This window comes from Sitophilus oryzae, unplaced genomic scaffold, assembly GCF_002938485.1.
Source record: "Sitophilus oryzae breed Bouriz unplaced genomic scaffold, Soryzae_2.0 scaffold_1657_pilon_pilon, whole genome shotgun sequence".
NCBI classification, from domain to species: Eukaryota; Metazoa; Arthropoda; class Insecta; order Coleoptera; family Curculionidae; genus Sitophilus; species Sitophilus oryzae.
The window spans coordinates 1,240,881-1,267,184 of record NW_022146344.1 but is presented as its reverse complement, the minus strand read 5'-3'; the positions used below and the strand labels follow the sequence as shown (position 1 = coordinate 1,267,184).

Below are 26,304 nucleotides of genomic sequence, written 5' to 3'. Positions count from 1 at the left end.
TACAGGGTGTTCCGTTTAAAAAATATCATCCCGATCCACACACACTTTTTTGAGCCACCCTATAGAAGTTAAACACATTTATGGGCATTTTATGCATATAATTTGTTTGGTTAGACTATGGTGTTATATTTAAATATAACGCATAGAAAAGCTACAGTTTATAGTTAATGGGTGTTAATGGTGGCAAAGCTTCATAAATGTTTAAAGTAATATTGATTTATACTTAGAAAATATCTGGATTATGGGATTTTAAATGTACATTTTTCAAAAAATAAGGCTGTTTATATCTATAAAATTAAACAAAAACAAATAATAGATTATCCAACCAAATTATGTCAAGTTATCTTTCATTATTTCTGCTATTTTTTAAGTTATAAGAACTATTTTTTTTTTCGTAAATCTTAATTATCTGAAATTAACAAAATCTGACATGAAGCAATGGTTTAATTTTTTTTTAAACACAAATAGTTTAATTACGTGTAACTAATATTATCTAAAACCGCGAGATTATAAGATAAAAAGAATGCATAGAGAAACCGCAGAATCCGCAGAAACGAAATAATCTAAATCAACTGGCTTATGAGGCTATTGTCAAAAGTTAAAAAAGCGTATATCCGTTCAGAAAACACTTCTATAGAATTCCTAAGTTCAAAAGATTCGATATTATGTTTAGAATATTTAATAACTATACTATTTTTTTTTGCAAAATGGAATTATGTTAATCTATTTTTAAGTATGGCGTACAGAACATTACAGTATGTCCCCGGGATTGTCTTTACAAAAGGAAAAACTTTTTTTATTATTAACAATTTGAGAAAAATGTATTCTTCATAACAGTGTTTGCTTAGTATAAAACGGTTAATCCCGTTTATACTTTTCTAAATTTTCATACCGTTTTAGAGAAAAATAAAAAAATTAATAAATAAAATTTGTGCTTCTTTAACATATTAAAACAGCAAAAATATAACGTTAATCAAAATTAAAAATAAACATCTATCAAGGAACGAAAACGAAATGATGTTACATGTACAATAAAAATGATATAATATGTACAATAAAAAGTATGGAACTGATACGGAACGGATGCATACGTAAAGCGTTAATACAATAAAAATACGAAACGAATATGGAATGGAAACGGAAGGTATAGTGAGAATCAACCTTAAACGGGATTAATCATTTTAGAAGAAGGAAAGCCTTTTTTGTTTTTTGGATATTTTTACGTGGAATTCTCCTACAATTATCCATCCATAAAATATTAGTCTTGGAGATAATTTTACGAATTTACAAATAAATATCAATGTACATTTCTGATAAATTCACGAACTCAATGTCATTTGATTCATCTCTATTTTAGTACGCAAGCATACGTGCAGAAATGAATTTTTATTTATAAATATATATTATTGCTAATATACGAGTAACAAAACATTCCATTATTTAAATATAAAAAATAGATAAATATATTGTTCGCAGTTAAATTTAAACTTTACTACTGCATGCTATTAAATTAGTTTCACCCTATAATACTTTTTCTAAAATACGAAATTTGAATGTGAGAAGCTTTGCAACATATTTCAGCTATTGACTTGGAATATTAGACTACAATATCAAATTACAATATCAAATTTATAGTATAGGGTGAGTCATCGATTACATAATATCAATTTGCATCGTCATGTATGCTTTCTGAAGATAATGTTGCAAGTAGATACTATAGAGGGTGAGTCTGAAATAAGTGCAAATATTTTCAGGATTGGTAGATCTCTGATATAAAAATATGGGTAAAAATAGAAAAGTTGGAATAAATCGCGAACTATTAAAATAGGTATATGACATACTTAATGAGAGTTCAAGAGTTTTGTAAAATCTACCAGAAAAAATGATAATATACAGGGTGTCTCAAAAAACATGTGCCATATCTCGTGGGGAGATTCCTCACGTAAAAATAAGATTTATTTTTCATATCAACATAGGTCCGATTCTGCTTTGTTTCGTAGCTACAGGGTGTTAAAGTCAGGGTGTAAAATATTTTTTCGATTTATTATAATTTTCTTACAAGTACTTTTAGCGTTTTGAATGAAATTTTGAGGGTAAAAATTACTATAAATGCGACATATTTTAAAGCTATAAAAGTGTCGACATATTCACCAGGGACGTGCATATGGGTTATCACTGATATATTTTTCTAAAAAAGTATGACGCCACTACTTTCTCTTGTTAGCGAAATAATGTAAGCAGTTTAATGCTGATTAAAAGTTGTCTCTTGATATTTTGTCGATTCGGCCTCCTTGATGAGATAAACACAATTTTAATAATTTGCCTTGATCCAAGTCTAATTGCGAAATTTTAAAAAATCTTAATATCATTAACTTACAAAAGTTTTAAATAAGTATTCATTAATTCCTCATCAAAAAATATGAAAAAAAGTTCCTATAAACATGGGTACGAAAATGCATAGTTTTAGAGTTACAGGATGTTAAAACTTTTTAAAATTAGGTTTTTGGTAATTATCTTAAATACCATTATTTTTTATTTGAAAATGGTGTAGTATGGGCTAATAGTAATAATAACTAATAGTAATAATATTTAATAAATTAGGTAAAATATATAATGTATTAATTTTATTTTATTTTAATTTTATTAATTGTGATTAATAAAATCGCGTTTATCTCATCAAGGAGACCGAATTCGACAAAATATCAAGAGATAACTTTCAATTGGCATTAGACGACCTACATGATTTTGATATCAAAAGAAAAAAAGTCAGTGGCGCACATGTTTTTTTTGAAAAATATTCCAATGATAACCCATATGCACGTCTCTGATAAATTTATCGACACTTTTTTAGCATTAAAATATGTAGCCCTTGTAACTTTTACCTTCAAAATTTCATTCGAATCATTAATGTACTTGGAAGAAAATTATAATAAATCGAAAGATTATTAAGACTTTAACACCCTGTAGCTACGAAACAAAGCAGAATCGGACCTATGTTGATATGAAAAATAAATCTAATTTTTACGTGAGGAATCTCTTCACGAGAGATGGCACATGTTTTTTGAAACCTGTATACGGTGTGCCTTTTAAAAAATTTGAGATTTTTTAATTTTAAATAGGTGGAATTCATAAATATATTTTGAACACCCTGTAGCATCTAACTAAAATATCTTTACATACATCTTCTTCTTCATCTCTATAAAACTCTCCTACCAAATTTTAGTAGTCTAACTTCATAAACAATGGCATCACTGACAATTTTTTTCAGTCAGAGTGGCAATATTGCAAGGTTACGGTCAAAGACCATTATTTCTATATCTATGGTTACGATCTGTGGTTACGATATACCGCGAAGAAATTTCAGGAGAGAGAACCTACAGCCTGCGGTACTAATAAATTTTCTAACTTGCTTGAAAATGTCAAGAAAAATGGAAAATGTTTAACAATTTTGAATGCAAAAAACCCCATGAGCGTGTTTCTGGGATCGAAATACTACAAATTACTTATAAGGCACGTTTTGTAGAGCCAGCCTTGTATTCTTTGATTAAAGTAATGAAATTACGACCAAAATCTTCTTTTTTTTATTACCAGCCATTTGTAAAGTGTTTCACGCTCAATTAATTTCATAAATAGTAGTCATAACAACAATCTGGCTTATTTAAAACGTGAATTGCTATTTGTTTTAATAAATTATATGTACTAAAACAAGGAACCCCTGTGTATTTATACAGCTTCCATGTTGAAAAGAAAATTGTCGGAATTATAAACGAATATTTCTAGTAAATACAATTTGCTATTTCTAGATTTTTTTTTTATGTATGCATCTACATTTTTAACAGACCCTGTCTTAAAGACGGGGTGCATAACTCCTTGTCGTTCTCCTATGGCCGCCACTGCTTTAAATCCTCTCTTTATCTAATTCGTTTATCGAAAATCTATTTCGGTGTAGAACACTTGTTCGTGTGTCGTGTGCGCCTATATAAATTCATTTTCATTGACCCACTTTAGATTGTGACCGATTCTCTTGAAGTTAACATTAATTGCCAAGTACGTCTGCGTCCTTATTCAATGCTGTTCGCCGAAAACCACAAATGGAATGAGCTTCTTTTTCTTAGTAACGCTATGCGAGGAGAATAATCAAATATGGAATCGTTACGGTTACTTATAGCATTTATTTATAAATTTTATGCAGCTACGTGACAAATAATTAAGGTGCTGAAAAATGAATTTATTATCAACGAATGGAATAGGAAAATGTATCTATATTATTTATTGATATAAAAATACTGTGTGATAAAAAAAAACGGCATCAAAGACGGCTGCGGCTAGGGGATGACAATCGAAAATAATTTTGGCGAGGTCAATTTCTAGACGTCATTTACTAAAAATTGACATAAAACTTTTTAAACATTAAAACTTTTTGTTAGTGTTATTTCCAGTAATAAGGTCCTAATTTATGTTTAATTAAAGTAAAATTATTAAGTTCAGTGGCGTTCCAGGGAACACCTTATTGAAAATTATTCAGAAATAAGTGTACGCCACTGACATGTTTGCAATTTTTATAATTTTATTAGGATAAGCATCTAAAATTACAACTTTTTTTCTTTTGTATCATATCCTATCCACCTAGTATCACTGCTTCCGAGAAAAAAAAATAAAACCAATTAATTGCAGGTCTCTGAACCCCATAAAAAACTTGCAAAAATCAGGTGCGCATATACGGGAGGGGTTACAGGGATAATTAGGTAACCCTTCCAGGATGAAAATTCAAATAAGTTAAAATTAGGTATAAAATAAAATTGTCACAAAAGAAGTTAATAAGTGCAATATAGTATATAAAAATAGTAAATTCACAAAAATCCATTCACAATACATTTCGGCGCAAATATAACCTGTTGCATTTATTTAAATACTGGCACCACCCCTCACAGAGTTCTTTAATCTCTAGATGCGCCACTGGAAAGAATCAATTTGCAGCAAAATACGTTAATAACAATGTCAAACAACAAATTACAATTTATTGGTTTTCGATAATTTCAATGCTACCTACAGCAACTGCAAAGAATAGTACTTAATATAATTTAAAAAATCCTATTTTTTCAAAGTTTAAAGTAACTTTAAAACTGTTTATTTTTACGTATGTTTATTGCCTGAACAATTTTTATATTATGTGCGAAGACTTTTTTCACAGAACATTTTATAATTTTTACTAGAAGATACAGTTTTCTATTTACATAAAAATGAATATTTATTAAAAAATATTTATATTATGTATAGGGTGTCCCATTTTGGTTGAAATAATACGGTATATCCGTTATTAGTGAAGATGCATGGATGTGGTTTGCACAAACCTGTCCCATTTTTTTGTCAAACGGAAGATGCTGTAAACAAAATTTTCATAGCCCTCTTCGTTTCTGAGCTACGGGATCTTTTTGAAAATTTTGCAATTTGGGACATTCCCCGTATCTCCGTTACTGCGAAAGGTATCGAGAAGGTGAAAAGTGATTCTTGTAGAACTTTTTACGTGAGAATACAGTGGCTTAGTCCGTTTTTCTGCGAAAAAATATTTGTGAAAATATGAATTATATTAATATGACACCCTGTACTAAACCCAGACCTTGACAAGAAAAAATATGCTCTCGTCTGGTCAGGTCTGGCAAAAAAGAGATTTATTCTTTAGTCGGGGATTAAAATGGATTCTTTTACGTGTTATTGACTTGAGGCCATTTGGTGTCCCGGCCATATATAGCAGTACCAAGTACGACACGACGGTACCGATATACCGTTGGATGATGTTTAACTTTGCGACCGTACCGTGAAAAGCAGTCAACCAGGTTTTCAGATAAATCCTATGGGCTTTTTTCTTATGAATTTTTAAAATATAGGTCACTGCTAGTGATACGCATATGGGCATTTTGTATTTTACACATTTTTGTAGCGGGTTTGTAAGACAGTATTGTATATTAAATAATTACTACACTCATAAAAACAGTTTATTTAGTATATCCCATAAATACAGTACCAAATGTAACGACATGAAAAATAGTATACGCTCAACCAAACTCAGGGCCGTATCTGGGGGGGTGTTTTGGGGGTTCAAACCCCCCCCGAAATTATGGCTGAAAATTTTTAAAAAGTAATTATCATTAAGTAAGTAAGTAAGAACGAAACAAAAAAGAAGAAGAAGATGATGAATTAAGATTTGAGTGTAGCCCAAAGCGATTTTTTTATTATGCTTTTTTCCTAACAGCTTTTGTACCCCCCTCCAAGCCAACCCCCCGAAATGTTGGTCTAGATACGGCCCTGACCAAACTTATATGGAATCATCTATTATTTTTCATAACTTTTGAGATGTATGAAAATTTTGTGTTTGTGAATAAAACTCAGTCCTTACCAATGACTTTTAATGAAAAATAATTCATATAGCAATAAAAAAAATAATCAGTTCTCAAAATAAACAAAATGGTATTTTTTTGGTTTCTGAAACGAAATTAAGATTTAAATTTTTAATAGCCAAAAAGCATAAACAAAAAGAAAATTGATAATTTTAATATTCCTTGTTGTCACCTCTAGCTCTTATGCAAGCTTCTATCCACGCTGGCATGTTTCTTATTAAATTATCCACGTTGTCTTGGGGTATGTTTTCCCATTATGCTAATGCTGCATCAATAAGCTATGCGAGATTTCCTGGATTGTTTCGACGAGCTCTAACCCTTCTTTTGAGCTAGTTCCACAAGTGTTCGATAGGGTTTAGATCTGGTAAATAGGCAGGCCAGTCCAAAACTATGACACCTTCCGTTTCAAGACATTCTCTAGTCACTCTGCTGATATGGGGAGGTGCACTATCGTGCAAGAAGTGTAAAATTATCCCCAACTGCAGCTCTCCAAAGGCTAACGATTGGTTCTAGCACCAAATCAACATATCTCCGACCCGTTGAAATATGTTGAAGTGGTAACAATGGAGTTTTTGCTCCTAGTATAATACCTCCGCAGAACATTACAGTTCCTCCTTTATATCTTGGTACAGATTTGGCAGCCTGAAGTCTCGCTCGTCTTCCTGGAGCTCTGAGAATCCGAATTCGATGGTTATCTGATCTTAGGCCAATTCTGATCTCATCCGAAAAAAGAACATTTTGCCAATTCTCAGATTTTGATGTTGAAGGCATCAATTTAGCCGGTTAATTTTATTTTGCCCAGATAAATGTGGGTTCCGTAACTCTCTCCTACTGTAAAACCCTCATGCACGAAGTCTTTTTCTTATGGTTTCAACTGAAATGTTCACACTTGTAGCTGCCAGAAGTTGTCTTTGTAGCTCTGGATGAGAAACAATGGGATTTATTCTAGCAATTTAGCACACAAGGCGGTCTTGTTGTTCAGTTGTGACTCTTTGACGACTTTGTATGGGCCTATCCTTGTGTGTTCCTAATTCCAAGTATTTTGCATATGTTTTCAATACAACACCCTGGGTAACGCCTACTATGCTACGTCTCTCTGCAGCATTCCTTGGTCGGTGAGAGCAATAATTCTTCCCCTCTGTACATCTCTTAATCGAACATAAGGCATTTTTTATTTTTTTTTGGATTCAATGAAAATTACCGGACAATCGTGATTTTACTACTGAACACAAAATTCAAAAGAAAATAAATCGCAGCCAGTCGTTTATTCTTTATTATCATGTTTATTTACAACAAAAAGCCTTATTTTAAAGTTGTATACCAATTTTTATCCTTGCAAAAAATTTAGTCAGAAATAAAGAGTGATTCCATATAAGTTTGGTTGTGTGTTCCTCTTGGTGGTTTACAATATAATCCATTTTAAGACATGATAAGCCCATATATAAAAATTTGACTGACTAATGAATGATGCTACTCGCTTCAAGTAGCGTGCGTTTTAGTGCATATAATTTATTAAAGCAAATAGCAATTAAAATTTTAAATAAGCCAGATTGTTGTTATTGCTACTATTTATGAAATAAATTGAGCGTGAAACACTTTTACAAATAGCTGATAATAAAAAAACAGATCTTGGTCGCAATTTCATTATTTTTATCAAAAAATACAAGGCTACTATATACAAGAGGTGCCTTATAAGTAAGTAGGGCAAATATTTGAACTTGTAGTATTTCGATCCCAGAAATACACTCATGCGGTTTTTTTAATTAAAAATTCAAAAAATTGTTAAAAATTTTACATTTTTCTTGACAATATTAAGCATAGTTGTCATAATACTTAAAAATATGTTATGGTTAAAGATATTAACTTTATCTTTCCAAAAAAATCCTTTATGGGTATTTCGCCACTGCACTGCAAAAAAAAATACAAAATTTTTTGATTTTTATTTTGGTTTTACCTTATTAAGTAATTGTTATCAGGTAGTAGTTGTTAATTTTGAAGTTTAAATATATCAAGTTAAAAATGTCATTTTAACAGAACGTCAACGGTTTGTTGTAGACGTATCTGTTTTAAAAAAGTAAAGTGTTCTCGAATAGTTGAATTTAAATATCTTAAATAGTTTTTTTTCTTTATTCTTTGTATTTTTTTGCTTCCGACGACGGAAAGAGATAACTTTCCGAAACGTTAAGCATTTTTTTTCTTTGTTAGGCAAATTTGTATTACTGTAAACACAACTTCTGACAAGCAGCGTCCGTTTAGGTTTAACCACAAACTAACTTAAAGGTTAGTCTGTGGTTTAACGCAGAAGTGTTTACAAAAAGTAATTATTTTATTTTGTAGATTTTCTTGCAGTGCAGTGGCGAAATACCCATAATAAATGATACCCATAATAAAGGATTTTTTTGTAAAGATGAATCAAAATCAGGGTGTTTCAAAAAATATGTGCCATCTCTTCTGATGTGATTACTGACGTAAAAAGATTTATTTTTCATATCAACATACGTCCGATTCTGCTTTGTTTCGTAGCTACAGGGTGTTAAAGTTTTAATAATCGTTCTATTTATTATAATTTTCTTCCAACTACTTTTAGTGATTCGAATTAAATTTTGAGGTTAAAAGTTACTATAAGTGCTACATATTTTAATGTTAAAAAAGTGTCGATAATACATATGAGTTATCACTGGAATATTTTTCAAAATACAAACATGTGTGCCACTGACTTTTTTCTTTTGATATCAAAATTGTATAGGTTGTTTTTTGTCGAATTCTTGACGAGATAAACGCAATTTTATTAATCACAATTAATAAAATTAAAATAAAAATAAAATTAATAAATTATATATTTTACCTAATGAAATTAATAAATTATATATTTTACCTAATAAAATTAATAAATTATATATTTTACCTAACTTATTATTAAATATTATTGCTATTAGTCCAAACCAAACCAAACCTACAGCAATTTCAAATAAAAAATAATTGTATTTAAGATAATTACAAAAAACTATGCATTTCCATACCCATGTTTATAGGAAATTTTTTTCATATTTTTTGATGAGGAATCGATGAGAACTTATTTAAAACTTTCGGAAGTTACTGATATTAAATTTTTTTAAAGGTTGATATTAGACTTGGATCAAAGCAAATTAATAAAATTCCGTTTATATCATCAAGGAGGCCAAAATCGACAAAATTTCAAGAGTCAACTTTTAATCGGCATTAAATTGCTTATACTATTTCGCTAACGAGAGAAAAAAAGTCAGCGGCGTACATGCTTTTTTTAGAAAAATATTCCAGTGAAAACTCATATGCACGTCACTGGTGAATATGTCGGCATTTTTTTATCTTTAAAATATGTTGCATTTATAGTAACTTTTACTCGCAAAATCTCTTCAGTTGAGGGTTGGAACCTTTGGTGTTACACAGCAAAATAAAAACACTAAATCACGACAATACACCAAAACACTTTTACTTTTACACTGGACGCGCGTTTCGCTAACCATGTTCATAATCATCTGCTGATGATGCTAACATGGTTAGCGAAACGCGCGCCCAGTGTAAAAGTAAAAGTGTTTTGGTGTATTGTGGTGATTTAGTGTTTTTATTTTGCTGTTATTTTGTCCCAAAATCTCATTCGAAACGTTAAAAGTACCTGGAAGAAAATTATAATAAATCGAAAAAATATTAAGACTTTAACACCCTGTAGCTACGAAACAAAGCAGAATCGGACCTATGTAGATATGAAAAATAAATTTTATTTTTATGTGAGAAATGTCCCTACGAGAGATGGCACATTTATTTTGAAACACCCTGTATACCGGTTGTTTCTCAAAAGTGGCCCAGCAACTGTTTTATTTTTTTCAGACAAATAAACGAGATTTGATATGTTTAGTATAGTCAAATGACATAAATTAGGATTGATTGACGTATTCAGTTGTTTTCAACTCAAACACTTTCTGTTTCACCGGGAATGACTACAACTTTTTACTTTTATATAGCATCCTCAGTATTTTTTTGTTTTATTCGATAGAAAATGATACTCTGAATAGAATGACATATCATATGTCATCTTTTGACATTTACATGGACAAAAAATAAAGAAGTTATAGGGGTTACTGCTATAACAAAGTTTTATTAAAAAAATAAATTGTAACAGAGTAACATAACTATTGTGTAAACTTTGAGATCAATATTGACATATGGACTTCGTAATTTAAACTTTTACAATTTATGCTATATAGTTTGTATTTTACAAAAAGCTAATACGCTAAAGGCTATTGTTAAGCCAAGCCGTGCGATATAATACGACCTATTTTCTTTATATCAAACAATCCATTATTTGTGCGAACATTCTCATCAAATGGAAATTCGTTTCCTAGGGAAGTTTGCATTGTTTATGGTGGAAGAGGCTATTAAAGGCTCTCGTGACTTTAATAGTTGTTATTTTAACACTGAGATACAGTGCGATACGTCACGATAACGGTGAATGAAATAAATAAACAGATACGGTGCATGAATGATGTCAGATAGCCAAATAAAACTTTCAATGGGGCGATTTTTTAAGGAAATACTTTACTATTACTATTAACGGTTGATGCGTGTCCAAACATCGATAAATAGTAAATAAATAATTATACCGGGTGTTGCATCGTCGGACAGGACATAGGAAATCCCATGTAAATTTTGATGGGGTCAATTATTGGCTTCCCTAATTATTTTAGAGAATAATTCTATTTAGATTTATTGAAGAGCACTAAAACCCACATTCAAAAGAATAACTTTAGATATTTTTGATTAGCTCGTTTACGAGTTATCGCCGATTTCTTTTTAAATATTTCTCCTTTCTTATGGCCCTGTTTTTACTTATGGGCGCCAGTCAAGGTAAAAGATAACTGTCAAATGAAGTTGTCATTTCAGAAATTTTCCTATTTAGTGCTTTATTATTATTGAAAACTCATTCCTACATCGGAAATCTTAAAGATGTATTTATAAATACAAATTAATATGAATTAAAGTAAATAAAGTAATCAATTACAAGGTTAATTATAGTATTATTACAATATTCAATAACTTATTAATTTAGGTACTATTAAATTGTTAGAACTTTAGGATTTAAGATGTTCAAATATTCCTCCATCGACTGCAAGACAATAACCCAGGCGATCATAAAATTCTCTTCTTACATTCGCTAGTTGGTAAACTGAAATTCTATTGCATTCGGCAGAAATAGCATTTTTTAACTCGTCTAGATTTGGGTATTTTTTATCCTTGTATATCCTGTTTTTTAAAAAAGAGAAAGAAGTCATTTAGCGAAATATCAGGAGACCTTGCTGGCCAATTTACTGTATGATTTAGGCCAATAACGTTTCCGTTAAAACTATTGTCTAAATATTCCCGAACAGCCAGGGTACTATGTGCCGGGCAGCCATCCATTTGGTACCAAACTTCCTGATTTTCCCTAACGGCATCATGTAAAGCAGGTAAAATATGATTTTTGAGTAGTTCCAAATAATATTCTGCATTTAAATTTCGCGTAAGAAATAATGGCCCGATAACATTGTGTCCGAATATCCCTGCCCAAACATTTACTTTCTGTGGATATTGCGTCCTTGTTTCGACAAACCTGTGTTGGTTTTCTTTGTTCCAATATCGATAGTTTTGAACATTGGGTTCATTATTTAAGGTAAACGTGCATTCGTCAGTGAAACAGATGTTTTTTAAAAATTCCCTATCCGTTTTTATCCATTTAATCATCAATACTTTTTCTTCGGTAGTGTAATTCATGGCTAATATTTTCAATGTAGGTATGAGTTTTTAATAATAATAATAAAGCACTAAATAGATAAATTTCTGAAATGACAACTTCATTTGACAGTTATCTTTTACCTTGATTGGTGCTCATAAGTAAATACAGGGCCATAAGAAAGGAGAAATATTTAAAAAGAAATCGGCGATAACTCGTAAATGGGCTAATCAAAAATATCTAAAGTTATTCTTTTGAATGTGGGTTTTAGTGCTCTTCAATAAACCTAAATAGAATTATTCTCTAAAATAATTAGGGAAGCCAATAATTGACACCATTAAAATTTACATTGGATTTCCTATGTCCCGCTCGACGATGCAACACCCGGTATAGGGCCATGCGACAGTGGGTTGGACCTTGTAGGTCCTACATAAAAGAATTAGGAATTTTGCATAACTGAAATATGTTATTATCATCATCAGCTTCAGCCTCTGGCTTATTCAACCATTTCCAATTATGGTGTAGCCTCCCTCACATATTTAGATAATCTCTTGTAATTATTGGGCTCATTGTTGTATATTGTTGGCTATGCGGTCCCAAGTTATTCATGCAAATTTTCTAGTATCATAGTCGCATCTCATATCAGGAACAGGTCTTCTTCTAGGTCTCATAATTCCTCGTGGGTACTGTGCTGTCATTTTTGTGGTCTATTTGTTATCCGTCCTTTTTGCCGGGTGTCCAGACCCTTGCCAATTGAGGGATTTTATTCTGTGGATGACATCTATTACCTGGTTACTTTGTCGTATCCAGTCTATTTTTTACGGTCTTTCTTGGTTATTCCCAGCATATCTCGTTCCATCAAGCTTTGCGTTATCTGCAGTTTCCTTATAATGTCTGTTTTAAGTGTCCAGGTTTTGCATGCTTTGGTCATTGCAGGTATCAACACATTGCTCGAATGTTTTCTTCTTTAGATAGAGTGACATTCTAGATTTGAATATGATTGAGTTTCTTCCATGATTGACCTTTCCTAAAATGTGTACTAGGGCCTATTAAAAAGTGTGAGTGGATCGGGATAAGTTTTTTTAATAGAACCTGTATATTATTGCATTTTTGACCTCCTCTGTAATCACTTTACGCAGTCCTAAGATTAATAAGTTTGTTTTGATAATTTCAGGGAATTTTTCTATCCAACAAAGTAGAAATATACCGAGAGTGCCATTTAAAAATCAAAAGTTGTAGTCATTTCCGGTGAAACAGGAAATGATTAAAAACAATTAAATACGTCAATCAATCCTAATTTCTGTCATATACTAACATACCAAATCTAGTTCTTTTATCTAAAAAAATAAACAACTTATAGGGATGAACCATTTTCGAGACGCACCTGGTATATCCAAACTATAATTCTTGTACAAGGCTATAATTAATTTCTATCGTATCAGCTAACACAATATATCTTAGTGATAAAGAATGTGTTCGCATTGGAGAAAGTAGAAATATTTCCAAAATGACAATGTGTATGATTTACAGAAAATGGAAACGAAAAAATTAAGGCAGAATGAAATAAATCAATAAGAAACAATAAAAACACTTAGTTCTCAAGAAACGGCGATCTTAGTCATTCCGTGGAACCCATTGTGGGCGAACTTGATTATGGTGGGTCGAACAAGTACCAGGGCGGTTGGTACTAATAAAGAGAAAAAAGGTGGGCACGTATTACGGAACAAAAACTAAAAAAAGATATCAAAGGAACAACAATAGCAAAAAATACTACATGCAAACTAGTGATGGGCGTTACGATTCATTTTAGTGAATCGAATCACATGATTCAGTGATCCAATGTCTCATATTGCTCGCTATGTTTCATTTGAACAAACCACACTCTGGGCAATCATCCGATTTAAGATTCCTTTAAATATTCAAACGATTTTATAGGTACACCGTGCTATTTTATGTATCCGTATCCGCTACGATTCATTTGAACATTTTCTAAGCCGCGTACACACTTAGCGAACGCATACGTTCTACCAAATCCGCACACATGCGGTGATTTTGTTTGAAGTACTTTTTCGCTGTTCGCTGTTACGTACACACTTAGTGAACGCATCATACATCTGTTTGCGTACAGTAGTATTCCCTTTGAAGTACTGCCAAGTCACCGAACACAACCGCACGCGAACGCATGCGTTCGTTGCTACGTACACATTTCCCGAATTCGTTCGTTCTAAGCCATGCGGCCGTATGCGTTCGCTAAGTGTGTACGCGGCTTAATGCGGTGAATCGAATCTTACGATTCATTTTTAAATTTCTTTCAAATCAGCGACACATTCAATCTTTACCCACCTCTAATGCAAACGCAAAAAATTACAATTAGAATCAAGAGACACAACAGAGTAATAAATGTTTCTCTATTAATATTTTCTGTACGCCTACACACAGCATCTCTAATTGCTTTCCTACAATTGATCATGATCGTTGTATCTACGTATGTGTATGAACGTAGGTATGACCAGACTGCATACCAAGGCCATCTCTTCGTTTCACTTCTGCTCCCGACTTGTTATCCGTTAAAGTTATTTGTGTGACCTTTATGAAATTAAGTAATTCGTCAATAAAAAAATATATACGCCGACCTTTCAATTATGTATTGCTTTAATACGATTTTAATGACAGTTTTTTATTTTGTAGCTCCGCCTACCTCAACGCTATTATCGTTGAAAATAATTGAACGGTATTTTTATATTTCTGTACTGTAATAGGTATCAGTTGGTGTCTACGAATACAGAAATAAAGATATCCAAATAATATCAATATATCGAATATCGAATTATCGCAACTATATCGAAAATGTATGGCTTTAATTACAAATAATAGTATGGGGAAAATTTTTTCGTCAAATTTAAAGTATTATATATGTGTTTTTTTAATTTTAGAATAATGTACAATAACTTAATGTTATTAACTTTCAAAAACAATGCCAAAAAGTAATGATATTTGAAAAAATTGCAAATTGTTGGTGACAATTACATTTCGCTCTTAAAAATTATGCAAGGCATATGTTGATATGAGTCAAAAAGCAAAATGATCAGGAGTAACCATATGACTCTAACAGAAACTGAGAGAAAAATAATGTTTTAGGAAAATTCACTCACGAAATTATTGTACAGGGTGGGCCAAATTGGACACTTTTAAAGAGAATCACCCTTTTCTATAGATCTAGACGAAAACTAATATCGATGGCTGGAGCTCAAATTTTATCAAAAACATGATGGTAAAAACCGCACATCGATGTCTACCTTTTCGGAATTACGGGGTGTTTTCCAAAAAATGTGCATTTTCAACAAATCGCTGTAACTTTTTTGCTATGGAAAATTATATATTTTTATGAAAACATTTTCAAAACATCTTTTTACGTAGAATTTAATGGTTTAAGTATATTTTTTTAAAAATTAATAGTTTAAAAATTATCAACAGAAAATTTGTGTTTTTATATGGTACACCCTGTAAGTATATTTTTAATTCGTTGAAAAGAATTTAAAATTATCTTTCCAAAAATATAGCATACTTGATATTTTGCTCGATTCCTCTTCGATATATAGAGTTTTAAGAAATTCGCATATTTTGAATAAGTATAGGCTTTGAACGGCGCGGCGCCGGCTGTAATGCAAAAAAAATCTAACTGTGAGAAACAATTAAAACAAAAATAATATTTGCAATGAGAGATGCAGAATTTTATAACAATTTAAACTTTATTTAACAACATCAACACATTTAAACTATATCTAATAACAATAAAAATAAATAACAAATCAGGACATAAGTTTTTGCTACAGTGTTCGACGTGTCTTCTGTTATGGACAAATGGGACCGTTTTTGAACATTTCTCGCGGAACTCATTATCTCAGTGAGGGTGGAAGATACCCTCGCATAACCGCTAAATACTTCTAATTCTTGTCTAGATAATACCCTTATAATACGTAACAATTTAAAAATGAGAACTTTTATTCTTTTGCAAAGAAAAAAATCCATAGGCACTAAGTCCGGCGGCCTCGACGGATATATAGGGCGTCCCAAATAAAAAATCAAATTTTCTGTTGATAACTCTTAAATTATCAATTTAAAAAAATATATACTTAAACCATTAAATTCTACGTAAAAAGGTGCTTTGGAAATGTTTCAATAAAAATACAAAGTTTTCCATAGGAAAAAAGTTACAGCGATTTGTTAAAAAGCACATTTTTGGAAAATACCCCGTAACTCCGAAGCGGTAACAGATATCGATGTGCGGTTTTTACCATCATGTTTTTGATAAAAATCTCCTATAAAAAGGATGTTTCCCTTTAAAATCGTCCAATTTGACCCACCCTGTACAACAAACAACCCTTTGATTAACCCTATATAATAAACTAAATACAAAAATTTATAAAAAAACGTATATACAGTTTGCAAAAAAATCATAAAAATAGGGCTAAAAATAAAATAATTTAAATTTGAGGAAATTTTTTTCCGTTGTATTTTCCGTTGTCGTTTTCTCTCCGTAATCAACGCTATTGTCGTTCTTGTAGAATCATTAATATGAGTTTGTTCGTTTTTTTATTATTTGATGATGAAAACAACATAAACCCAAAGAATCTACGGTGTGGTAACAATACATTACGTTTCTTACAAGACAATGATAATGAATCTATTATTGTAATCTTTTCTAAACCGGTTTATTCTAGCTGAACACATATAAAAAAGACGCTACCGGCAATGTTTGTAGGTTGCTAGTTATTTAATTGCAACATTTAAACCAGACGAAAATAAACAAGGCTGCAGATTCTATATACAGAGTGTCCCAAGAAATTTGATACCTTCTTTAAGTTTAGTTTTCTCCCTATTTGAAAAAAAAATAATTATTTTCTTGTTCACTAACAAAGCTGCAAGCTCTACAGAAAAATTAAGTCTTTTTTTATTTAAATCATTTTAATGACTTAAGTCGTTTGATTTTAAGTCATTTTTTAAAAACTGACTTATGACTTAAGATTTAAGTCTTTTTCAATATGACTTATTTGATTATTAGTTGATTTAAGTGACTTAATTCCTTATTCCGAAATAAAAAAAGATTTAAGTCTTTTTAGAAAAAAACTTAATAAGTTATTAAAAAGATTTAAGTCGTTAAAAAGATTTGTCTTTTCATAAAAGGCTTAAGTCAGGTTTTTATATACTTTTATGATAAATTTTTAACAGCAGCATTCTTATTTAAACTGTTCTAAACTTTTGTTAAAAACTTTTTAAAACAGCAGAATAAAAACAATGTTCAATACCACTAGCAAATAAAACGTTAGTTTTTCGGAAACGGTTTCGATTATTTGTCGTGTTACGCGTGCGTAGTGAGTCTGGTTGTCTTTCAAATGAATCATCGACTGCGTTATGTAGCACCAAAGACGAACGAAAGAATTTTATCTCGAATATATTGAAGAGTACCTTAAAATCCTCTAGCCCTTAGCTTATGCCATCGATATATTAGATAGTAATCAAAACACATCGCCCCTTTTTAATAGACATGTATTCGATGACATCTAAACTGTAATGGTAATAAGATAAGTACTACAAAATCGGTTAAACTTTATAAAAAAACATATTTTTGCGTTTGTACCTAGTTGTTCTGAAAATTAACCGTTTTATTTTATGTAGTTTTAGTATCATCTGTACCTACAATAAATTAATATTATAATTTACAATGCTAGTCAGAAAATCGCCCTAATTGGTAATAGAAAATTAATATTAACATTTAAGAAAGGTACTTAAATTGAATTCTGGTTGTCTTGACTTGAGGGTAATTATATTGATTTTTTTAAGTCATTTTACTGACAAAACTTGCAGATCATCATTTAAGTCAAAAATATAGACTTAACTCATAAAAACGATTTTTTTTTTGTTGGAGGGGAAAAAATCTTGCATAAGGCACCACGACTGGTGTTTAGTTGTCGAGGTAGTGTCAGATTCTTACCGACTAAAAAAAACCGCCTCGTTTTACCTCACCAACTGCAACGGAACCGCTCGCGCATTACTTCATCGCAGTGGCTGTATAAAAAACTACTTTAGATCATGTTGCTGGTGTCTTTCTCTCTCACTATATCCTTCATTATGTTTGTCACACCTTGATAGTCTTGTTCAGTTCCTACCAGTCTTTCTACTACTTCATCAATATCAAATATTCTGCCTGTTGTTCTAAAGTGTATTCTCTTCTTCTTTCATTCCATCGGAGACACTTGAACAAAGAATGTTCTACATCCTCTTCTTCCTGGCATTGGTTACACAGAGGGGTGTTTGCTCTACCTCTTATATGCAGATACTTTCCAAAGCAACCATGCCCCGATAATGCCTGGGTGAGATAGTAGTCCACCTCACCACAGGGTCGATCCAACCACTTCTTCACATTTGGAATCAATCTGAACGTCCATCTTCCATAGGTCCCCTGTGTCCATTTTTCCTGCCACCTGGTTATCAGTAAGTCTCTGGTTATTCTCTTAGCTGTACCACTGTACACCTCTTCTCTCTCTTTTATTAGGAGATCTATAGGAGGAATTCCAGATATGACCCCAACTCCTTCTCCTGATATGGTTCTATATGCACTGCTCACCCTTATACATAACGCTCTTTGCACTCTAACAAGCTTCTGCAAACGTTTGCGATTCTCAACTATGTTGTGCCATACCGGTGCGGCATATAGAATTTGTGAATGCCAACGCTTGTCAGGATCCGTCTTTTGGATGTCTTAGGACCTCGGATATTTGGCATCAACGAGGATAGCACCGTAACCGTTCTTTCTGCTTTAGCAGCAATTTTACTTACATGCTCTTCAAAAGTTAGCTTGCTGTACTTGTCACCATACTCCCAGATATTTCAATGCCTTACTCGGTCCAACTTCTGACCCCAAAATTTGAAAAGATATGGGAGTCATCTTCCTTCGTGTTGTCAATAATACAACCTCAGTTTTATGTGGTGCCAACAGTGTGTGTGAACAGATCGTCGTATAGAACATTCCATAAGGTTGGTCCAAGTACCGATCCTTGTGGGACGCCTCCACTAATAGTAAAATCTTGCGTCTGCTTGTCTGCTTCTAGGATTAGTTTCCTGCCACTTAGGTAAGATTGGATAGTAGCTAATATCTGATTGTTTATACCTCGCCTTTGTAACTTTTCTACAATTTTGTCCCAGGAAGCGCAGTTGAATGCGTTTTTAACAAGAGCGCAAAATTTTCTATTCCGGTGTGCAAAATTTGTGGCATCTTTTGCAATCTGAATTACATTTTTAATGGCGTCAGTTGTTTACCTTCCTTTCCTAAAACCATATTGGCGTTCAGAGAGGCCTCCGCTTTTTTCTAACTCGCTGTTTAATCTGCCCAATATGAGATGCTCATAAAGCTTTCCCTCTACATCAAGCAGGCTTACTGGACGATATGAAGAAGGATCTCCTAGAGCTTTAGAATGTTTTGTGAGTAACACAAGCTTAGCGGTTTTCCATTCGTTTGGAAAGATTGCTCTGCTGGCATATTGGTTGTTTGGATTAATCAATACTAAGTGTTTCAACACTTCTGGAGGTATATTTCCTGGTCCCAGTGACTTTCTGTTTTGTAACCTTTTGGAAGCCTCGGTTAGTTCCTCTAAAGTAAACGGTGTAAAATTCGGAAAACATCACATACATTTATATCACAGCTTTTTGTACCACAGACCTTTATATCACAGCTTTTTGTATCACAAACATTTATATCACATACGTTTTCATCACTATTTACTGTAGAGCTTATTTCAGTTCTCCCATGATTTGGAAAAATCTGCTTTACTATCTCTAGTAGAGCATCCATCGGTAAATTAGGTTTGGGTGGAAATCCACTTATTTTTTTCATCATTATTTTATAGCCATTTCCGAAAATATCACAGTCGATATTATCACAGATTTGCTTCCACCAGTCTTTTTTTTTGCCTTAAAAAAGGTTGTATCTCTCAAGTTCTTTTTCGAATTTTTGTATTCACTCTCTAATTGACTTGATAAAATTAGACTTCTCTGTCAGTCTCGAATAAAAGCCCTTCTTTTCTGAATGCATTCTCTTCGCAGCTGAGCAATATCTTCGTTCCACCAGTAAACAGGCGACCTTCTGCGTGGCATTGAATAATCGCAAATATCATTGAGCACTTTTGCAAAGTGTGCAAGAGTAGGATGTTCCTCTCACAAATTACACTTTTTACTGGCCTCTTCAAGTTTTTTAAGGTTTAGCTAAACCTTCATAAAAACGACTTAAATAATGTTATATTGATTTAAGTCTTACAAAAATTACTTGACTTGAAATAAAATCATTTAAGTCAAAGACTTAAGACTTAAATCATTTTGATTTTAGAAATGACTTAACAACTAAGACTGAAGTCTTTTTAAAACTGACTTGTTGCAGCTCTGTTCACTAATAATAAACTATAAAACCTGTTAAATAAGTAGTAATATAATGACAAATCAATAACACTATTGATATAACTTTTCCGTCCTAGACCTAAATCGACTCCTTTTTGTGTGTAATTGTTTCTATGCTATCCAATTTGACTACCGAAAAAATAAAACTATCGAAAAACTAACGATCGGGTGCAGGCACGAGCCAGACAATCGGAACGCAAAGTAGGCCGGTGTGTCAGTCGAGCGCCGCGACGCCAGTTCGACGCTCAGCGTCGTCGGACTTGGTGCCGGTCACGAGGGGCACCTGGCGGCCTTACTTACCCACTCTTCCCCTGCAAAGTCTTGTGGGGCTTTGTAGTCTAGTTTTCTTTTCACATAAGTCGTAGTAATTAAATGGGTTTTTGGCACATATCCCAAGCGTGAATCGATATACTATACATGTAATGTAGGTTAAGTTATTGTGCTTTTATGAATTGGTTTTATAAAAAATACCGGAAGAAATCAGCGAAGAAATACAGGTAGAATAGATATTTGTTTTGTTTTGCTATTGTCTAGTTTTATTTAGTTAATTTTTTTGATATTTACATTCCATTACGACCTTTTCAGATTTACTGTGGTTCTCTGATCTCTAGGTATCTAGGTCCAGTCTTATCCCTATCGCAAAGTCCAATAAATTGGAGACTGACTCCAAAGCAGCAATGCAGTCAGTCTTAAAAAGACTTAAATCTTAAGTTTAGTCGTTTTTATGACTTTACATAAAAGCATAAAGAATAAATATAAATAACTATGGGGATGTTAATTTAATATAATTAATCTTTCTGTGTGATACTGTATAATCGAAAAAAAAACGACGCCAAAGACGGCTGGGAAATGATAATCGGTGAAAATTTTTACATAAAAGCATAAAGAACATAAAAACACAACTTATATGAAATTAAATTTTGTGGTACTTTGTACAGGATGGCCCATTTTCGCGTGTTTTATTGGGTTTCTCGTTTATGAGCAGAAGTACAAAGATTCGGTTTTCACATTACTATGCTACATTTTTATGAAACTAAAAATAGTACATACATATTTGTCCTAGCCTTCTTAGTTCCTGAAATGCAGGGCGAAATTGAAATTGTTGCATTTTTCGACTCCCCTCATATCTCGGCCATTATAACTTCAGTTGCGCAACTAAAACCAAGATATGAAGAAGGTCGAAAAATGTAATATTTTAAAATTCGCCTTGTATTTCAGGAACTAAGAAAACTAGGTGTGTGAAAAAGAAATGCTGCTATTAAAAATTTATCATAAAAATATATAAAAATCTGACGTAAGCCTTTTACAAAACTTTAAGACTTTTGATGACTTAAGTCTTTTATAAAAAAGATTTAAATCTTTTTAATGACTTAAGTCTTTTCTAGAAAGACTTAAATATTTTTATATTTTTTTATTCGGAATAAAGATTTATATCACAAATCATTTTGAACAACATTTAAATCTTTTTATATTTTTTTATTCGGAATAAAGATTTATATCACAAATCATTTTGAAAAAGACTTAAATCTTTTTATATTTTTTTATTCGTAATAAAGATTTATATCACAAATCATTTTGAAAAAGACTTAAATCTTTTTATATTTTTTTATTCGGAATAAAGATTTATATCACAAATAATTTTGAAAAAGACTTAAATCTTTTTATATTTTTTTATTCGGAATAAAGATTTATATCACAAATAATTTTGAAAAAGACTGAAATCTTTTTATATTTTTTTATTCGGAATAAAGATTTATATCACAAATCATTTTGAAAAAGATTTAAATCTTTTTATATTTTTTTATTCGGAATAAAGATTTATATCACAAATCATTTTGAAAAAGACTTAAATCTTTTTATATTTTTTTATTAGGAATAAAGATTTATATCACAAATCATTTTGAAAAAGACTTAAATCTTTTTACATTTTTTTATTCGGAATAAAGATTTATATCACAAATCATTTTGAAAAAGACTTAAATCTTTTTATATTTTTTTATTCGGAATAAAGATTTATATCACAAATCATTTTGAAAAAGACTTAAATCTTTTTATATTTTTTTATTCGGAATCAAGATTTATATCACAAATCATTTTGAAAAAGACTTAAATCTTTTTATATGTTTTTATTCGGAATAAAGATTTATATCACAAATCACTTTGAAGAAGACTATCTTAAGTCATAAGTCAGCTTTCGAAAAATGACTTAAGTCACTAAAATGATTTAAATCAAAAAAAGACTTAAGTTTTCTATGAGCTTGCAGCTCTGACAGGCGGTATATGCCTCATTGAAACCTTTTTTTGCTTCATCTAGTCAGGAAATAGGTTTTCCTAGAGAAGAAGTTTTCCTAGAAATATCCCTGTTTCAATCACCCTGTACATATTCACTTTAATACGTGTTTTTACGCCACTTTCCCCTACAAGGCGTCTAATGTTTTGATCAAGACAAGATCAAGATCCTTCACGACAGACATTTTTGATTTTTATCAGTATACGAGCAATTTTGAAGTACCTACATATTTTTATATTTAGTAAATTATTAGTAAATAACTATGGGGGCGTTAATTATTTTGTCTTTGTGTGTGATACTGTATAATCGAAAAAAAAACCAGGCCAAAGACGGCTGGGGAATGATAATCGGTGAAAACTTTCGCGGGGTCATTCTTCTAGATGTCATTTAATATCAAAATTCACATAAAACTTAAAATTAATAGGTACTAATTATAAGAAGATTAAATAAGGATAGAACGTTTTCAGACACAAATCTACATATTTCGAAAAAACATATGGTTTCTCGAATTTTAAACTACACCATTTAAAAATCATTTTTACTCAATATAAAAATAATTGACAATCTTCGGTAGTAAGCGCCATTGAAAAATAAAAATGAGTACGGGCCAAGTAAATAACGTCTAGAGCATGACCTGGCCAAAATTATCATTGATTGTCATACCCCAATCGTTTTTGACGCCATTTTTCTTCGATCGTATTTTATAATATGATTGAAAAAAAAACGAGTCAGCTATGGTTGTGAAATGAAGATCATTGTCATTTTATGTTCTAACAATATATGGGGAATGTTTCATTTGTGTTTGTCAAAAACTCTAACGTGATTGGTCGGGCTTAACAGTTGCTGGCTAGGGCTAGACACAAGTGTATTTTATAATATGATTGAAAAAAAAAACGAGTCAGCTATGGTTGTGAAATGAAGATCACTGTCATTTTATGTTCTAACAATATATGGGGAATGTCATAGATATTCATTTCCAAGTAAAAAGGACGCCATTTTTTTCGATCATACAGATTAGGTACAATTGACGGAAAGGTAATAGGTATACATTCATTATTAAGTTTTAAATGAGATTATTTTAATATATATGCTACTGTAAATGTACGAAATGCGGTAAAACCTAGGATAAGCGCGCTAAACCTAGGATTTACCAAAAACATTAACTAATTAGATTAGCCTGGTGATTTGGAGGGTGTTAATGCATTGGTTAGGTGGTTATTTGGTGGAGTTGGTTGGTTTTTACTACCACTTGCTTTTGGTAGATCCTAGGTTTTACCCCATTTCGGACATTTACAGTAACATATATATGTAAAATATCCAAACAAATTAAACCTGTTGACAGATTAAAATAGTATAAATAAATAACAGATAACAGCATTGTTGATGACTAATATTTCTTGAATTACTACGTTAGTACCGTCCTCTGTGTCCTGTACTGATTAAAAATAATACTATTAATTTTTACATTATTATTAATATTTTATTATTTGACGTATGGAGATTTGAGGGGTAAAAAATATTTATATCTAATACATTTATTACTTATATTTAAATTACCCGTTCCTATATTTTATTCAAAAACTAACTCAGTTCCGTGCAAAGCTCCATACCATCAAAAGAAATATTACAAACACAATAGACGATTTTCCAAACGAACTAACGAACCGCATTGACGAACGGCATCGGCGCCGGCGCAGCGATTAGTGAGTGTCGGCCTTAAGCCGTGTAAAATATTCGTAGCAGACAAAAAATGTTAAAAGTTCTTAAGCGTAGAAAAAAAAATGTACCAAGACCAAATACCGTAGACCAAAAAACAAACCTTCTACCACCAGCTAACTATTACCTTTGCTATTACTATGTTATCTGTGGTTTTATCATTCTACTTGAACTGAATCAAGACGTAAGCAAAACAGAAGACGGTTAAAAAATACGTCTACAGAACTGACGGCAGTCCTCTAGACCTAGTTTTTACGTCACTTTAATCATCATCTCTTATCATTTTGAGTTTTTGATTCCTAAATAATTTAAATGGCAAACAACTGTTTGTAATCATTATTTATCCAATATGCGTTAGGGTGTGTCTCATCTGTGATAAGATAGGTACCTAATAATAAATAAATATACTCGTGCTTCTTACTCTGTATAAGTCTAAAATAAACTGTCAAAGCATCATCAACACGCTATATAATTTAAAAAGCAGATCATTTGTGTTTACATAAGACTACACACGTTTGCATTGTAATGCGACAACCACAATATCGCTTTCAATTTGATTGAAATGACGCACTTAATCTTTCGACAATTTGATCGAAACTGACTAGATCGCTCATTTATCGCCTATTGAATGGCAGCCTTAAGGTTTTACCAGTGTCTCTTTTCTCGCGTAAAATAAGTAATAAGCCTGGATTTACATGCATCCGTAATGCGTCGTAAGTATGATCTGTTATTTTTCAAATAAACCAATAAAATTTTATAAAATCACCGACGGACGACGCATTACGGATACATATAAACTCACCTTAAACCTTGCGATGAGAAATTGTTCATTCCCGCTAAATCGGCAACGCATTTTAATAATAAAAAAATTGAATTTCGAATTAAAAATCAAAAAGTCAGAATTAAAAATTGTTTGACAAAGCAAATTTTAATTTTGTCATTGATCGATGTCCGTCAATAAAATTATAACCCAACTCTAATGAAAATTACGAAATTTCATAATTACGTCACCAATCTCTTTAATCTGGTTGCCAAGTGAAAGGGTGACTTTGGCCATATTTATCTTCTTACAGTTCCATACTGTATACAGAACGTCGGCTACCTCTCGCATGTACCTATGATGTGTGGTTGTATCTCTCTTTGTGTATCTCTCTGTGTGTTGTATCTCTCTGTGTGTTGTATCTCTGTATCTCTCTGTGTGTTGTGGTTGTATCTCTCTGTGTGTTTGGTCACAAGTACACGGGACCTACAATTTATCGCCGAATCCGAACGGCACTATTTGAGAGGCTGTACAAGGCAAATATACTCAAGGTGGTTTGCCATTGCCTTCCTTGAAGTGGCGGCTCGCTGGTTGCTCCATTTATATAAAAAAATATTTTTATTTAAATAAATAAAGCGACCGTACTGGTTTGGTACTGGCTGAGGATCGAACCCAGTACCACAGATCACATACAAAACCCAGTACCATCCCATCTCTCGCACCGCAGATCGACACACTACTGCTTGCGCTACGGCCGGCCATTTAGGATACTTCGACAATATATGACGTGACGTTGAACGATTGTTCAACTAACAATACTTAGAGCTCTAGAGTGGTCCAGAATCAGTAACTACCGTCTGCCATATTGAACAATAAATAATTTCAATTTGACATATATTCTTAAAATGATAATTTTAAGTTCTATATTGTAGCTTTTTGCCAAGTATAGGTA

The 26,304-nt window shown here is 31.9% G+C and overlaps 1 protein-coding gene and 1 long non-coding RNA gene across 2 annotated transcripts in view; one reads left to right on the top strand and one right to left on the bottom strand.

The window, feature by feature from the left end:
• The window catches only part of LOC115880747 (titin homolog), a 63,753-nt gene that overhangs the window by 16,247 nt on the left and 21,202 nt on the right, over positions 1-26,304 (top strand). The window lies entirely within an intron of this gene.
• LOC115880748 lies at positions 6,913-25,156 on the bottom strand. The gene is made up of 4 exons (XR_004049934.1): positions 25,125-25,156; positions 20,370-20,373; positions 17,386-17,389; positions 6,913-6,924 (listed from the first exon to the last, which is right to left on the bottom strand). It is a non-coding gene; the product is annotated as an uncharacterized LOC115880748 (long non-coding RNA).